This window comes from Giraffa tippelskirchi, chromosome 4 (assembly GCF_054371585.1).
Source record: "Giraffa tippelskirchi isolate mGirTip1 chromosome 4, T2T-mGirTip1v1.2.pri, whole genome shotgun sequence".
NCBI classification, from domain to species: domain Eukaryota; kingdom Metazoa; phylum Chordata; class Mammalia; order Artiodactyla; family Giraffidae; genus Giraffa; species Giraffa tippelskirchi.
Window position 1 is genome coordinate 34023883 of NC_137278.1, and position 17011 is coordinate 34040893.

Genomic DNA, 17011 nt, shown 5'->3' on the forward strand with positions numbered 1-17011 from the left:
CTGCCCTAGAATATAGCACTGTCGTGCCCTTCGGGACATTTAGAAATGATTCAGTGTTTAGGTATGCAATTTTTTTTAATTGAGGTAAAATTCACAAAACTATAAAAGCAACCGTTTTATGAACTTCTCTGGCAGCCCACTTGTTGAAACTTCCAATTCAGGGGGTGCAGTTTGGATCCCTGGTCAGGGTACTAGAATCCCACATGCCTCCTGGCCAAAAAACCAAAACATAAAACAGAAGCAGTATTTTTAACAAATTCAGTAAAGACTTAAGAAAAAATGGTCCACATCAAAAAATCTTTTAAAAAGTAACCATTTAAAAGTGAGCAATTCGGTGGCATTTAGTACCTTCACAATGTTGTACAATGACCATTTCTGTCTAGGTCTAAAACATTTTCATCACTCTGAGAGGAAGCCCTGACCCATTACACAATTACTCCCTGTCCCCCTGCCTCCAGTACCTGGCAACCACCCATCTGCTTACTGTCTCTATGGATTTATATTGAGGTAGAACTTTTGAGAATCCCAATGACTCTATTTTCCGAACTAAAAAACAATCGTGAGACCTTAGCATGGAAAATAATAGCTATGAATAGTGATGTAGTTTCCTTCTTATTTTAGCACTTTGTAGATTTTATATGCTTTCACATACCTGGTCTTGTTCAGAAGCCCAAGAGACAAATGTTGCTGAACACTTCGGAAATTATCAGCTCCAGGAGAAATTCCTTTTCCCTTACGCAGTGGTGTGTCTGGTACGCTGGCAAATACAGTCACCACCTTGATCTGCTGCATGAGGCATGCATTTGTTTCTCAAGGAAAGATGGAAAAAATCTGAAAAGACAGATTTTGTTCATGGATAAAAACAAGCACCTCTTTCTGTGTTGTAAGCATAGGAAAACCACATTTAAATTAACTTAAAAAATTAATGTGGATGGAGACTGTCACCATCATATTCTTACAGGTATGATGGAGAAAATATTCATTCAAAATTATTTTTGTGTCCCTACCAAGTCCATGACACCATGCAGACACCACTGGGGATAAAGTTGTATAAGACTATTTATACAGATGTTATATAAGGTGTCTCTTTGCCTCACAGTCAAGTGTTTTCATTTGAAATAAAATTACTATGTAGAGGTTTCCCTCAAGGAGGTTGCAATGTGATGGGAGGAAAAGGACAGGAAAGACATTCACAGTAGAATATGGTAAGTGGCTCAGCTTGTGGCTGGTGGGGGTTTCAGAAAAGATTCTGCAGTGGAAGTGTCCCTGGGCTTGGAGGGGAGTGGAGTCTGTACAGGACAGAGTGGAGGGTGAGCATGCTGGTCAAGGAACAGTCTGAGCAAAGACCTGTGCAGAAGGAAAGCATGGGGCAGCCTTGGGAACCAGGAAGGAGTACCCTGCATGTGGAGCATAGGCAGTTATAGGGGATGCTGGAAATTTAACCTGAGATCTTAAGAGCCTCAATGACAGGCTTGAGTCTTGCTGTCAGTTAGTCATTCAGCCCAACACAGTGCCTGTTTGTGCCAGGCTGTCCTCCGTGCTTTGGAGATAAAGGTGATAAGCACTCACATGCGCACACACACACACACACACACACACACACACACACCAGCCATTGTCTAATGGGGCAGTCTGATCACATAATTACAAGGTCAGTGAGCATCTCAAAGACATATAAGCTGTTGTGGCTGCAGATTATTACCGGGACTTTCTCTAATCTGGGGGCTTTTCCAGAACTAGCCCCACTTAAGCTGAGACCCCAAAAGTCAGCAGAAATGAGACCTTTGTTTTGAGGTATTGGGAGCTGTAGATGAAGGGCCAGTGGATGCGGCTATAGTCACTCTAGAAAGATTAAGGTAGATGTGCAGAATGGGTGGGGGTGGGGCAGAAGGAGGCCAGGGGCTGAGAGCCCTTGAGTAGGCTCTGCCCACTGCCCAGGAGAGAGCCAGCCTGTCTCCTGTCTGCCGTCCTTCACCTGCTTTAACAGAGAAGGGATCCTCCTGCTCCCCCAAACTCATTCCTCCCACCTTCTTCTCAGAGATCCTCTTCAAAAAGCTTCTTCCTCTTCTTATTCCATCATCGAATCTCTACCTCTCTAAGGGTCCTTTCTTTAAATGAGGTCAAGTCTCACCCATTTTAAAAATAAGAACCCTCCATGACTCCACCCCTAGGTCAGCTTCAGAGGAGTTATCTCTACGCTCTGGGCCCACTTCTTCACCTCCCACTCTTCCTTCAACCCACTCAAGTCTGCTTCCACCTCCACTGTCCTGAGGCTACTTCCTTGTGACCAAATCCTACAGACTTGTCTCAGCCTGCATCTTGACTGTAGCGCTGCTCATGGCTCTGCTCACTGCTCCTTCCTTGCAGTGCCATTTTCTTTGACTTCCTTCTTCCTGTCCTCATCTCTCCCTCACCACCACCAACTCCTGTCTTACCTCCTAAGTGTGTTTCAGATCTGAGTGTTCTCTCCAGCTCTACTGTTACCATCCTTGTACAAGCCTCTGTCACCCCTTACCCAGGCAACTCCAGTCACCTCCAATCCGCCCCCTGTAGCCAGAACATCAGCATTGTGTCTGTAGGTTTTGGGTCCCAATCACTAAACTGATTATCTAAGTCTCCCACTCGACCTCTGTCTTAGAGATATATCAATTAGGATTACATTCAGCTGCCAGTGACAGAAAACCCGAATAAGCAGAACTATGAACACACAGAGCTTCTTTCTCTCCCTTAAAAGTCTGGAGCCAGAAGCTTGAGGGCTGGTCTGGTGGTTTCAGGAAGTTGTCAGGGGCCAGGATCCTCTTTCCTGTCTGTTCCAAAGGTATGGCTCTAATTTCCATGATCTACATTCTAGCAAGCTCTAGCCATCATATTTGCTTTCCAAGAAACAGTGTGGCAGAATGGGAGAGGGGCTTCCCCTTCCCTCTTTTATTTCAACTCCCATTTTACAGAGACTTTCCTGAAAGTCCTTTTGACATTTCTGCTTATATTTTGTTAGCTAGAACGTATACACATGGTCAGAGCTAGCGGCAAGGGAGTCTGAGAAATGTAATCTTAAATACAGCCTTAGTGATATACAGCCTTAAGGCATAAAACTGAGGGTTGTGTTATTGAGGCAAAAAGGGAAGAATGGGCACTGGAGTAACTAAAGAGCAGTTTCTGCCATAGTCGCCCCAAAATTCGCGTGACCCCCTTCTCATACATCAAATTCTTTCTGTTCCTCCCCAGGGGAGACGACCCCAAAGCCTCATTCAGATCAAGGATCATCAGGCTATGTGCAACCCCCTTCATGGGCTCCACATGGTCTGAGCACATAGAAATGAAAACACTCCACCCCATGCTGACTATGGCAGGTGGAATAGGAGCAGGATAACTGCAGTTAGGACTCCCATTCAGAGAAAAGAAGCATGGGAACACATCTGGCACTGGTTCACGCCAACGATCAGATGCTGATGGGCTGGAGGAGGGAGCCCCCCTACCCCGGCAGTGGAGCTTTGTCCATTGTCCATGTCTCTGGGCTTTTCCTTCTGGGAGGCTCTTATCCCCAGTGGCTACACCTGAAACAGGCATTGGTGAGCAGGGGCCCCTGGGAGCTTCAGAGTGTTCACCTCTACCTCCTGCCGCTGCAGCTTGTCGACCCCAGCGACTGTACTAGGAAGTAACGGTCATAATCAATACTTTTTATTGTTCAGTGCATTCAAAAAAAAAGCTTAGCAGGCTTTCAAGCTATCTGCTTCTGATCAGTTTCTTATATAAAATCCACAACTACAGACCTACTGCAGCCATCATTCTAACACTGCAGGGGAACCAGGGGGGACTTGAGAAAGTTAAATTCAAACTTCCCCTGTGCCTAACCTCACTGCAGTTTACTTTGATGTGAAGACCTTTAGAGTGGTATGTAAGGACATCTCCTCCCAGAGCTCCCCTCCCTCCCTTTGCAGTCTGGGACTTCAACTGGAGGATGGACAATGAGGATACCCACCTGACTTCCTCCCACACTTGCCTCCTCTCTCACCTCCTCCCCATCATCCTCCAGAACTGAGATCAGGGCTCTCCCATCTGTTCTCCTCTTTTAGATAAAGCTCTAAGGTCAGTTCTGTCAGGCTAGCTTCCTTGATATATTGCAGAGAAAGTTAAAGGCATCCAGAACATCCTTTTTCTTAATAAAGACTGTCTTTCAAGACCATTGTCTGGCTGAAGAATCTGATTTTGAATGTCTGCAGCTCAATACTCCTTATCCCCTTCTCTGAATATTTTTTTTCTTTGATCACTCTAACACCACTTTCAAGGCAAACAGACCAATGCACTGACCAGGAAGGTCACATACACAGAAATCCAAATGAGAAATGCAAGTGATCCTATTTTTCAAAATAGGATCCTGCTTACATCATACTTCCTGTTTTGCTGAGGGTAAGTCCAAAATGTGTAAGAGTGTTCTGTGGGGTTTGATTCCTGCTACCTCCCCAGCTTCATCTGGTCAAACTTCCAGCCTCACATTTTCACAAGAACCACACTGGACTTTTCTCAGTTCCTTTAGCATATTTTGCTGAGGACCTTCATAACAGCTTTAGTGTAGTCTGGAAAGCTCTTTGCCTCTCTCACTGACCATCTCCTGTTCATTCATTCCTCAGGTTTCAATTTAAAGGACCTGCCATGGCATCCCTTAGAGTACCTTGCACCTTTGGGACTATTTAACTAATTATTTTAAACAACATATGATGTATCTCTGCTTCCCATTGGAAATCAGCTGCAGAGGGCAGCAAGAATGACCTCTCTTCTGTCTGCCTGGCACATCGTTAGGTCATTGAAATCTCTAATCTACTTTAGAACAATGAGTTTCTAAAATGCAAATCTGCTTGAATTCCCTCTCTTTTCACTCAGGTTAAAGTCAGTCTCCTTTATGCAGCTTCCAAGGCAAAGTGTGACCTGGCCCCATCTTTTCTCACTTGTCTCCCTCTCCCCTTCCACATTCATCTAGATTGAAACATTGTTCAGGGTATTGTAGGGGCTGAACCTTTGCCTACAAGTCTTCAGGTAAATTATGCCTAATTCCTAGTGTAAACGACTCTCATCCTTTGGCTCCTACCTGAGAGAGCTGCACTGATGGATGGGTGGACGTGCCATTCATCCTGTTCTAGGTGCCAGAAACGGTGCTAAGTGCAAAGGAAACAGCATGAACAAGGCAGACAGCGTCCCCAGTCTATCTGCCCTCGATGGCCTCACCCTGAGGCTGAGTTACCTGTCTTTCCTCGGGGCTCCTCTGGCTCTCTGAAAAACCTCTAGCAGTGCCTCATCATACTGCTGCAATGATTGCTACCTGTCTGCCTCCCCTGCCAGCCCAGAAGCTATTTGTTGAATGAATCTAGGAAGCATCAAAGTCCTCTTCTGTGGGTAGTTACAAGAAATAGGAAATGGCGTAGAACAGATGAGCTGGGCCACAGACACTGTGGGCAGGGTGTGCAGGGCAACATGGACTAGGGGGCAAGGACAGATGCAAAGGAAACAGAAATGGCCCTTGCTCTTCCTCCTTTCTTAGGGAGTTATAGGAAGTGTGGTCCAAGAAAGGTGTTTGGAGCCAGACACAAAAGGTCACATACTGTATGATTCTGTTTCTTCCATTACTGGAATAGGTACACCCAGAGAGGCTGAACGTGGGTTGGTGGCGTCCAGGGGCTGGGGAGAGGGAGGATGGGGAATGATGGGGACAGGGTTTTCTTCTGGGGGCAGGAAAACGTTTTAGAACTAGGGAGAGGTGGTGGTCGCACAACACTGTGAAATGTGATAAATGCCTCTGAACTGTACACTTTAAAAATGAGTGATTTTATTATGTGAATTTCACCTAAAGAAGGGAGGAAGCAAGGAAAGACTTGGAAGCTAGAGGAAGGGAGAGAGCATTTCTTTCTCCTGCCAGTCCCTGATGAAGTCACAGAGACTCCTGGGTCTCTGGGGCTTGGTCGGCTTTGATAGGAGGAAGAGTCTCCCAGGGTATCTGGTTCTTCTCCAGGTACAGGTAAGCCTGGAAAACCAGGACACTGGCCCTTACGCACCCAGGCATGGGCAAGAGCATCACAGTCTTCTCAGATGCAGGGACTAGAATGACAGGCTTTCATGGATGGAGCAGAAGAGAATGCTTGGCACACATGTGCACCAACAACTGGGTCTCGAAAGCCAACGGTGAGTAAGTGTTTGTGAGGGTGTGTGATCAGCATGTCCAGCTGAGGGGCAGCTTGGTCAAAGGGCAACTACCCAAAGGGGCACTGCCTTCGAGTCCTTCCTCTGCCAATGAATGGCTGTGTGATCGTAAGCAAGTCACTTTTCATTTCTGAATAAAAATAAAAGCCACAGCCATTGCTAGAGAATGAGAAATGGTACAGCCACTTTGGAAGGCAGTTTGGCAGTTTCTTATAAAACTAAGCACACTCTTAATTTTCTTTTCTTATTTTATTGAAGTATAGTTGATTTACCAGGTTGTGTTAGTTTCTCAGTTCAGTTCAGTCGCTTAGTCGTGTCTGACTCTTTGCGACCCCATGAATCGCAGCACGCCAGGCCTCCCTGTCCATCACCAACTCCCAGAGTTTACCCAAACCCATGTCCATCGAGTCGGTGATGCCATCCAACCATCTCATCCTCTGTCGTCCCCTTCTCCTCCTGCCCCCAATCCTTCCTAGCATTAGGATCTTTTCCAATGAGTCACCTCTTCACATGAGGTGGCCAAAGTATTGGCGTTTCAGCTTCAACATCAGTCTTTCCAATGAACACCCAGGACTGATCTCCTTTAGGATGGACTGGTTGGATCTCCTTGCAGTCCAAGGGACTCTCAAGAGTCTTCTCCAACACCATACTACAAAAGCATCAATTCTGCAGCACTCAGCTTTCTTCACCATCCAACTCTCACATCCATACATGACCACTGGAAAAACCATAGCCTTGACTAGACGGACCTTTGTTGGCAAAGTAATGTCTACTTTTAAATATGCTATCTAGGTTGGTCATAACCTTCCTTCCAAGGAGTAAGTGTCTTTTAATTTCATGGCTGCAATCACCATCAGCAGTGATTTTGGAGCCCCAAAAAATAAAGTCTGACACTGTTTCCACTGTTTCCCCATCTATTTCCCATGAAGTGATGGGACAAGATGCCATGATCTTAGTTTTCTGAACGTTGAGCTTTAAGCCAACTTTTTCACTCTCCTTTTTCACTTTCATCAAGAGGCTCTTTAGTTCTTCTTCACTTTCTGCCATAAGGGTGGTGTCATCTGCATATCTGAGGTTATTGATATTTCTCCCAGCAATCTTGATTCCAGCTTGTGTTTCTTCCAGCCCAGCGTTTCTCATGATGTACTCTGCATATAAGTTAAATAAGCAGGGTGACAATATACAGCCTTGACGTACTCCTTTTCCTATTTGGAACCAGTCTCTTGTTCCATGTCCAGTTCTAACTGTTGCTTCCTGACCTGCATACAGGTTTCTCAAGAGACAGGTCAGATGGTCTGGTATTCCCATCTCTTTCAGAATTTTCCACAGTTTATTGTGATCCACACAGTCAAAGGCTTTGGCATAGTCAATAAAGCAGAAATAGATGTTTTTCTGGAACTCTCTTGCTTTTTCGATGATCCAGCGGATATTGGCAATTTGATCTCTGGTTCCTCTGCCTTTTCTAAAACCAGCTTGAACATCTGGAAGTTCACGGTTCACGTATTGCTGAAGCCTGGCTTGGAGAATTTTGAGCATTACTTTACTAGCGTGTGAGATGAGTGCAATTGTGTGGTAGTTTGAGCATTCTTTGGCATTGCCTTTCTTTGGGATTGAAATGAAAAGTGACCTTTTCCAGTCCTGTGGCCACTGCTGAGTTTTCCAAATTTGCTGGCATATCGAGTGCAGCACTTTCACAGCATCATCTTTGAGGATTTGAAATAGCTCAACTGGAATTCCATCACCTCCACTAGCTTTGTTCGTAGTGATGCTTCCTAAGGCCCACTTGACTTTGAATTCCAGGATGTCTGGCTCTAGGTGAGTGATCACACCATCCTGGTTATCTTGGTCGTGAAGATGTTTTTTTGTACAGTTCTTCTGTGTATTCTTGCCACCTCTTCTTAATATCTTCTGCTTCTGTTAGGTCCATACCATTTCTGTCCTTTATCGAGCCCATCTTTGCATGAAACGTTCCCTTGGTATCTCTAATTTTCTTGAAGAGATCTCTAGTCTTTCCCATTCTGTTGTTTTCCTCTATTTCTTTGCATTGATCACTGAGGAAGGCTTTCTTATCTCTCCTTGCTATTCTTTGGAACTCTGCATTCAGATGGGAATATCTTTCCTTTTCTCCTTTGCTTTTCACTTCTCTTCTTTTCCCAGCTATGTGTGGCCTCCTCAGACAGCCATTTTGCTTTTTTGCATTTCTTTTCCACGGGGCTGGTCTTGATCCCTGTCTCCTGTACAATGTCACGAACCTCTGTCCATAGTGTTAGTTTCTGGTATACAGCAAATTGCTTCAGTTTTATATATATATAATAGTTTGCATTTGGTAATCCCAAACTCCCACTCCATCCGTCCCCTTCCTCAGTCCCCTTTGGCAACCACAAGTCTGTTCTCTATATCTGTGAGTCTGTTTCTGTTTCATAGATAAGTTCATTTGTGTCATATTTTAGATTCCACATATAAGTGATAGCATATGGTATTTGTCTTTCTGACTTCACTAAGTATGATAATCTCTAGGTCCATACATGTTGTTGCAAACAGCTTTATTTCACTCTCTTTATGGCTGAGTAGTAGTCCATTATACACACACACATACCACATCTTTATCCATTCATATGTCAATGGACATTTAGGTTGTTTCCAACACATACATATCTATCAATAGTTACTTTAAATGTCAGTGAACTAAAGACTCCAATTAAAAGACAGAATGGCAGGTTGGATAAAAAACAAAGGCCTACATTAAACATACTCTTTATGAACCCATAGTGGTGCTTCTAGGTATTTTCCCAAGTGAGTTGAAAAGTAATGTCCATGCAAAAACTTGCACATGGATGTTTACAGCAGTTTTATTCCTAATTGCCAAAACTTGGAAGCAACCAAGATCCCCTTCAGGAGGTGGATGAAGAAAGAAACTCTGGTTTCCATCCAGAAAATGGAATATTATTCAGTGATAGAAATAAATGAGTGATTAAGCCACAAAAAGACATGTGCAGGGTATTGTGTGGACATAGAAGATGTGCTTTCATTGATGAACTTGCTAGTAAAGGGTAGTGTAATAAGCTCTTGGAAAGAAGAGTTACTTTAAACCAAGGGCAGTGGCTTTTCTCAGATTTGTGGGAACAAGAGCAGGTGTGTGGGGTGTGGAGGTGCCAGAGCTCTGACTTCCTCTTCATGTTCTCAGGGGTCCTGGTAGCGACCCAGGTCATCCCCACCCACACTCTGCATACCAAGCCCAGGGTCCAGCCCTCAAACAGCAGTGAGATGGAGCATAAAGGAACTGGGGTGGCCCTTCTGGATTTTTCACACTCAGGATGGAGCCAAGAGCTGACCCTGAGGGATCTAGCATTGGGGTTAGCAGGCATTCAAGGCTTTAAAGTCCTATTGGGTGGCTCATTAGCTGTATGAACTTGGATGAGTTACTTAAACTTCCTGAACTTCCATTTTGATATTTGCAAGATGAGGATAACCCTTCAGAGGATTATTGGAAGGATTATGTGAGATAATATACTTAAGGTGACTCAAACCCTGTAAGCCCGGCATAATGATTTACGCCATTGTTATGTAGCCATCATTCCTTCTTACAACACGACAGAGGTGCCACCCAGAGAGTGGAAGCAGCTGGTTCAAGGCTACACAGCTGGCTCATGGCTGGCTGGGGCTTTCTCTGAAATCATTTCCCCCCCTGCCTTGGTTGGGCCTTTTCTGAGAATCCCTAACAGATAGGATGAATTGATAGCCTGCATTTCACATCATAGTCAGCCCCCTGTGCCCATCAGACAATGGGATTACAAAACCATAGGCTGCTACTTTTTTCCAGCTCTGCCACTAGTTTGCAAACTGGGATGGTTTGTTTGAGTTCCTCTGTGCTGAGCTCCGCCCACTTCACAGAGCAGGCCTCCCTGTGGGAGACATCAGGGCTCCAAGGATCACACACCTCTCCCTCTGCAAGAGCTATGTTAGCATTCCAGAGCCCCTAGCCTGCTCATCCTGTAGCCAGACCCAATGCCAGACATCCCACCCCCACCTCTCCTGAGTGGACCCAGACTCATCAGCATTTCCCTGACTTGGTGACACCTTATCCCCTCCTGGAAAGTGCTGCCTGACATACAGATCTTTTGTACAATTGAAATGAATCGAAAGTACGTTATTCTCTTTGGAACATTTCATAACAGCCCTGGAGATAATGAAAGACATGTTGGTGTTGTGAAATAGAACCAGGAGTTCCAGCTCCGTAAAGCTGTCTCTGACACCCCAAAGCCAGTCATTTGGTGACAGGCAGTGTCTGCCCCAGGCACATCTCTCCGTGGAAGTCTCTGCTACTCTGGACCCCTCCCGTCCCCTCCTTCCACCATGTCGGAGCTCTTCCCCCCATAACTACTGTCTCAGAAGCCATCACTTCTTCTGCTTCTCTGTGCCACAGGCCCTGCTGCCCAGACCACCCCAAGGGCTGGAGGAGCAGGTGTGAGCAGGTTAGGGCCATGGCCAAGAAATGCAGGTGGCCTTTAGAAGCTGGAAAAGACAAGGAGATGGATTCTTTTCTGGAGCCTCCGGAAGGAATACAGCCCTGTAGAACCTTTGATTTTCATCCACTGGGATATCTGATCAACAGAGTAACATAATAAATATGTGTCATAACATAATATAACATGTTATTGACCAGAGATATATTAATATGTCTTTTGTTCAGTTCAGTTCTGTCGCTCAGTTGTGTCCGACTCTTTGCTACCCCATGAACCGCAGCATGCCAGGCCTCCCTGTCCATCATCAACTCCCACAATTTACCCAAACTCATGTCCATTGAATCGGTGATGCCATCCAACCATCTCATCCTCTGTCATCCTCTCCTCCTCCTGCCCTCAATCTTTCCCAGCATCAGGGTCTTTTCAAATGAGTCAGCTCTTCCCATTAGGTGGCCAAAGTATTGCACTTTCAGCTTCAACATCAGTCCTTCCAATGAACATGCAGGACTGATCTCCTTTAGAATGGACTGGTTGGATCTCCTTGCAGTCCAAGGGACTCTCAAGGGTCTTCTCCAACAACACACTTCAAAAGCATCAATTCTTCGCCACTCAGCTTTCTTTATAGTCCAACTCTCACATCCATACATGACTACTGGAAAAACCATAGCCTTGACTAGACGGACCCTTGTTGGCAAAGTAATGTCTCTGCTTTTTAATATGCCGTCTAGGTTGTTCATAACTTTCCTTCCAAGGAGTAAGCGTCTTTTAATTTCATGGCTACAATCACCATCTGCAGTGATTTTGGAGCCCAGAAAAACAAAGTCAGCCACTATTTCCATTGTTTCTCCATCTATTTGCCATGAAGTGATGGGACTGGATGCCACGATCTTAGTTTTCTGAATGTAAAGTTTTAAGCCAACTTTTTCACTCTCTCACTTTCATCAAGAGGCTCTTTAGTTCTTCACTTTCTGCCATAAGGGCGGTGTCATCTGCTTATCTGAGGTTATTGATATTTCTCCCGGCAGTCTTGATTCCAGCTTGTGCTTCCTCCAGTCCAGAGTTTCTCGTGATGTACTCTGCATATAAGTTAAATAAGCAGGGTGACAATATACAGCCTTAACGTACTCCTTTTCCTATTTGGAACCAGTCTGTTGTTTCATGTCCAGTTCTAACTGTTGCTTCCTGACCTGCATACAGGTTTCTCAGGAGGCAGGTCAGGTGGTCTGGTATTCCCATCTCTTTCAGAATTTTCCACAGTTTATTGTGATCCACACAGTCAAAGGCTTTGGCATAGTCAATAAAGCAGAAATAGATGTTTTTCTGGAACTCTCTTGCTTTTTCGATGATCCTGTGGATGTTGGCAATTTGATCTCTGATTCTTCTGCCTTTTCTAAAACCATCTGGAATTACGTATTGTTGAATTATGTATTGTTCACGTATTGTTGAAGCCTGAATTGGAGAATTTTGAACATTACTAGCTTGTGAGATGAGTGCAATTGTGCAGTAGTTTGAGCATTCTTTTGCATTGCCTTTCTTTGGGACTGGAATGAAAAGTGACCTTTTCCAGTCCTGTGGCCACTGCTGAGTTTTCCAAATTTGCTGACATATTTAGTGCAGCACTTTCACAGCATCATCTTTGAGGATTTGAAATAGCTCAACTGTAATTTTATCACCTCCACTAGCTTTGTTTGTAGTGATGCTTCCTAAGGCCCACTTGACTTCACATTCCACGATGTCTGGCTCTAGATGATTGATCACACCATCGTGATTATCTGGGTGGTGAAGATCTTTTTTGCAGTTCTTCTGTGTATTCTTGCCACCTCTTATGTCTTTTGTTTCCTGAACATTATTGACCAGAGTGTTTCAATATTCACCTACATAACAATTCGCTGGCCACAGGCATTTGTTTCTGCAAAAATACCCCAGTCGATAATGTGTTAAGCCAGAATGTTTGAGATGATTTGTTACAGCAGCCAGTGAACCAGTGAAGTTGCTCAGTCATGTCCGACTCTTTGTGATCCCATGGACTGTAGCCTGCCAGGCTCATCCATCCATGGAATTTTCCAGGCAAGAGTACTGGAGTACTCTTTCCTTCTCCAGGGGATCTTCCTGACCCAGGGATCAGACCCAGGTCTCCCGCACTGCAGGCAGATGCTTTACTGTCTGAGCCACCAAGGAAGCCCAGTTACAGCAGCAGTAGGAAACTAGTATGGTGGGTATACAGCTGAGATAAGCAATAATACTTATGGCAGTAATTAGTGTTTATTGAGTGTATACAATATGCCAGATGTTATTCTTCTGCTTTGGATAGTGTCTTAGTGGGCTAGGGCTGCCATAACAAAATACCACAGACATTTGTTTTCCTAGGTTTCTGGAGGATAGATGTCCAAGATCAGTGTGCCCACAGGGTTTATCTCTCCTGCAGCCTCTTTCCTTGGCCACCCTTTTGCTCTCTCTTCACATGGTCTTTTCTCTGTGTGCCCATTTCTTTGTCTTTTCTTCTTCCCACAAAGACACCAGTCACATTGCATTAGGGCCCCACTCTAATGGCCTCACCTTAATGTCATCACCCCTTATAGGGCCTGTCTCCAAATAAATTCTGAGGTACCGGAGGGTTAGGGCTTCAACCTATGAATTTGGTGGGGGACACAATTCTACTCATAATATGTAGATTACCTCATTCAATTCCCAAGTAACCCATGCATTAGAACCCTTATTATCGTAATTTTACAGATAAGGAAACAGGCTCAGAGTGGTTAAGCTGCTTCCCGAAATTTACACAGCAAATAAATAGCAAGGCCAGGTCTGAGAATAATCAGTTCATATCCTTTGCTCTTTGTTTCTGAGAGAAATGTCTGCCGTTTGGGGTTTGCAGGTGCACGGGGGCTGAGGAAACATTGATTGATGAAGGAATGAGTGGGAGTCGCTCCCACGACTCCTAGAAGAACATGGGCCAGGCTGGGCTGAGCCTGAAGGCAGCTTGTGCCCCACTTCCCTAGGTTGGCAGAAAGTGCTTCCAGGGGAAAACCAAAAACCAAGCAGGAGGTGGGTGGCCAGGAGGGGTGATGAGAGAGGAAACGTGCTACCTGCTATTCCCCAAATGAGCACACTCCTCAGAGGTTTTCTGGGTGAGGGGGTGGTCTGGTTTCTCTTAACCCTCAAAGAACTGTGGCAGACAGTTTTGTAGCTTGAGGTATCCCATGGACAGCTCTGGGATGCTAGTGTCAAAGCCCTCTACCTCTAACTCCAGATTTCAGGTACTCAGATGTCCCAAGGGAGCCCCTCTTCAATATGGACAATCCCGGCCAGCTGCAAAGGAGGGATTGACAGTGACACGGCCAGCTGTCTCTTGGACACAGGTGGCTGGCCAACACCCAGGGCTGAGGCTGGACTTGCCTTGACCTGGCCTGACAGCTTATTTTGGTCACTGTGGCAAAGGAGACAGCTGCCCATGAGAGCCAGGCAGGTCTTTGGCTGGTCGCCCAAATCAATGGGAATGGCCCAGTTACCTCTCGGGACTGAAGAGAACAATGGCCTCGGAATGCTCAGCCCTCAGAGCATGGAGCTGCAGCAGACCTTTCCCCAATCAGACTCTCAGCTTGCTGTGGTCCAGAGCCTGCCATGCAGCCCACCATCCCTGCTCTTGACATCTTCTCTCCATTCTATCCCAGTCTGTAACAGCAGAAGGTAGAGACACTCTGCAACAACTTTATCGTGATCCAATATGGCACTCACAGAGGGTCGCTCAGTCATGTCTGACTCTTTGTGACCCCACAGACTGTGGCCTGCCAGGCTCTTCTGTCCATGAAATTCTCTAGGCCAGAATACTGGAGTGGGTAGCCATTCCTTTCTCCAGGGGATCTTCCCAACCCAGGGATTGAACCCAGGTCTCCCGCATTGTAGGCAGATTCTTTAGTGTCTGAGCCACCTTGGAAGCCCCATAGAGGGAAATTTGAGGGCCAAAGGGTCAAATAGAAGCTGATATGGCTCCCATTTCATCCTAGGCTCTTGGTGTGAGAAAAATGTAAATATCGTGTAGCCTTATTCTTCCCACTCACCATGACAAGAGTTGAATTTCCTATATAACATTCCCAGGGTAGAATGATTACCCAGCCTTTGCTTGAACTCCTTCAGTGATGGGGAGCTTACCTCTTTGTAAAGCAGCCGATCACACCCCCCACCAGGCTGGAGAGTTCATCTTCATACTGATCCTTCCCTACATTGTGTCCCGTCTGCTTGCTGCTGCTTCCGCCTGTTGTCCCCACCGAAGATGGCCATTCCCCATTCCTCACGGCTCTTCAAAGAATGTCATGGGGTTGAGCAGGAGGAAAGAGGTTCAGCCTTGTTGATCCTCAGGCAAGGTTTGTCCTGAGTCTCAGGCACACTACAGAATGACTTCACTTTTCTGACCTTCTCAATGAACCGGTACTGCTGCCAAGGGCAGAAGCGAGGTGGGCCTCTAGGCCCTTTGGACCACAGATACACAGCCATGCTGGCTGGGAAGGCCTCAGCCCACTGTCTGAGTCCTGGTGGGGCTTTTCTGGGTCCCTAGGGCCTGGAGTGAGAGACACGACATCCCAGAGACAACAATGATCTTGAAATTTGACCACCCAGGTCCCTGTCCTGTATTTACCTCTTTCTAGTTGGTATCCTTTAAGCTTGTTGCTTAAACTCTGAGCTTTAGTTTCCTCCTCTGTAAAATGGGGAAATATTGTTTTGTTATGAGGATCAAGTGACATCACATGTGGGAAAAAGGTTTATCAACCAAAACAGGCTCTGATAATGAATAACCAGTTCTAGCCTTTAGCAAAGGGGCTTGTGGGGCTTGGAGATTTCTCTGGTCTGGGCCTTCCTGGGAGGGTGAATGTCTGAAGCGGAGTTGGTTTAAACAGGACTTCAAACTCCTCCTCAAGCCCTGTGGCTGGTCCTTTGGCACCCTCAGGGCCTCCCTGTGGCAAGGCATGATGACGGAGCTCCATTCCTGTGTCTTCAGGAGCAGACTCTGGCCCAAGTGCCTCAGCCCTGCTTTGAAGACCTGGAGAAAGCAGGTAAGCCTCACGAAGTCAGGGTTTGGAGTGGGGGCAAGGCAGAAGGTACCAGGCAGGGCTCCTTCACCCCCAGGTTTCAGGTGGTTCTCCTCTCTTCTCAGGAGACCCCAGGGCTGCCTGCTCAGAGCCACACATGCATGGCCTCTGCCCATCATGGCCCACCATCCCTCCCTGCCCAGCCTTTAATATGCTCAGTCGCTTCAGTTGTGTCCAACTGTGTGGACTGTACGCTGCCAGGCTCCTCTGGGCATGGGATTTTCCAGGCAAGAATATTGGAGTGGGTTGCCACGCCCTTCTCAGCCTTTAATTTAGACACAGGTTAATTCTCATTCTCCAATAGAAGGGTTTACTGAGGGAACTATTTTCCAGTGGAGGAGGGGGTGTGGGGCCCAGCTTGATGACAGTGGAGGGGCATGAAGTGAGAGGATCTCATCTAACCCCACCCCTCACTGGACAGATGAGGCCCTGGGAGGGAACGGCTGCCCCAGCCCAGTACGAGGGGGCTAGTTTGCTGTGCTGGGGACTTGTAAGTCCCAAGCCCGGGTTCTTTCCTGGCAGCTTCCTTGGCGCTCTGCAGACTCTGGGCCTCCAGGCTGGCTTCTGGCAGCCCTGAGCCCCGTGAGAGAGCAGAGATGGCAGCTGCCCTCACCCTTCTGATGTCACAGGAGCAGGAGGCCAAGAGCCTCCACAAATAGCAGCATGTCACCACCCGCCTAACCCCAATCCGGTTTATCCTGAGTTAGCAGAAGCACCTGTGGGACGGACTCCCCAGGTGGGGCCGGCTGGGCGGTTCCGTCCTTCCTCATGTCACATGCCACAAACGTGGGGGTTGGGGGAACGTGGGGAGGGGAGCTAGGTCTGGATCATCTCGGGGCTGTGAGATGATGTGGGTCTGGTGGGAGGGGGGCAGGCAACTTGTTTCAGTGGGGCACACCCCCGCCCCACAATGGCAGTGTCCATCCAGGGGGCTGAGGGCAGTGCGGGCAGGGCCAGTCCCCTGGCTGGATCCAGATACAGGGTAGATGCTGGGCTGTGCCCGTGGCCTCCCCTCTCTGCCTGCTCATCCACTCAGCTTGGGCTTCCCTGCTATAAAGCAGGAACAAGTCCCATCCCTTACCTGCCTGGAGGGACATTGAGCTGGAGTGAGATAATGTCTGCACAGCTCAGCCCTCCACCAAGGAAGGCAGCCTCTAAACATGAATCTATTTTTACTGCCTAGAGCTCTGCCTGGCTCCTTCTGGGGGCCCCTGCTGCTGCCTGGCCCCCTGGAGACAGACACGGGAGCTGGGCCTGTGTGCAGGCCCTTCAGGC

General features: G+C 46.8%; 1 protein-coding gene across 1 annotated transcript in view; it reads left to right on the forward strand.

Moving 5' to 3' along the window:
* The first annotated feature begins 15544 nt into the window (after nt 1-15544).
* The window catches only part of PLB1 (phospholipase B1), a 186251-nt gene continuing 184784 nt past the window's right edge, over nt 15545-17011 (forward strand). The window contains exon 1 of the mRNA XM_081484271.1: nt 15545-15700. The gene's annotated coding sequence lies outside the window, so the exon portion shown is untranslated. The remainder of the gene's footprint in view (nt 15701-17011) is intronic.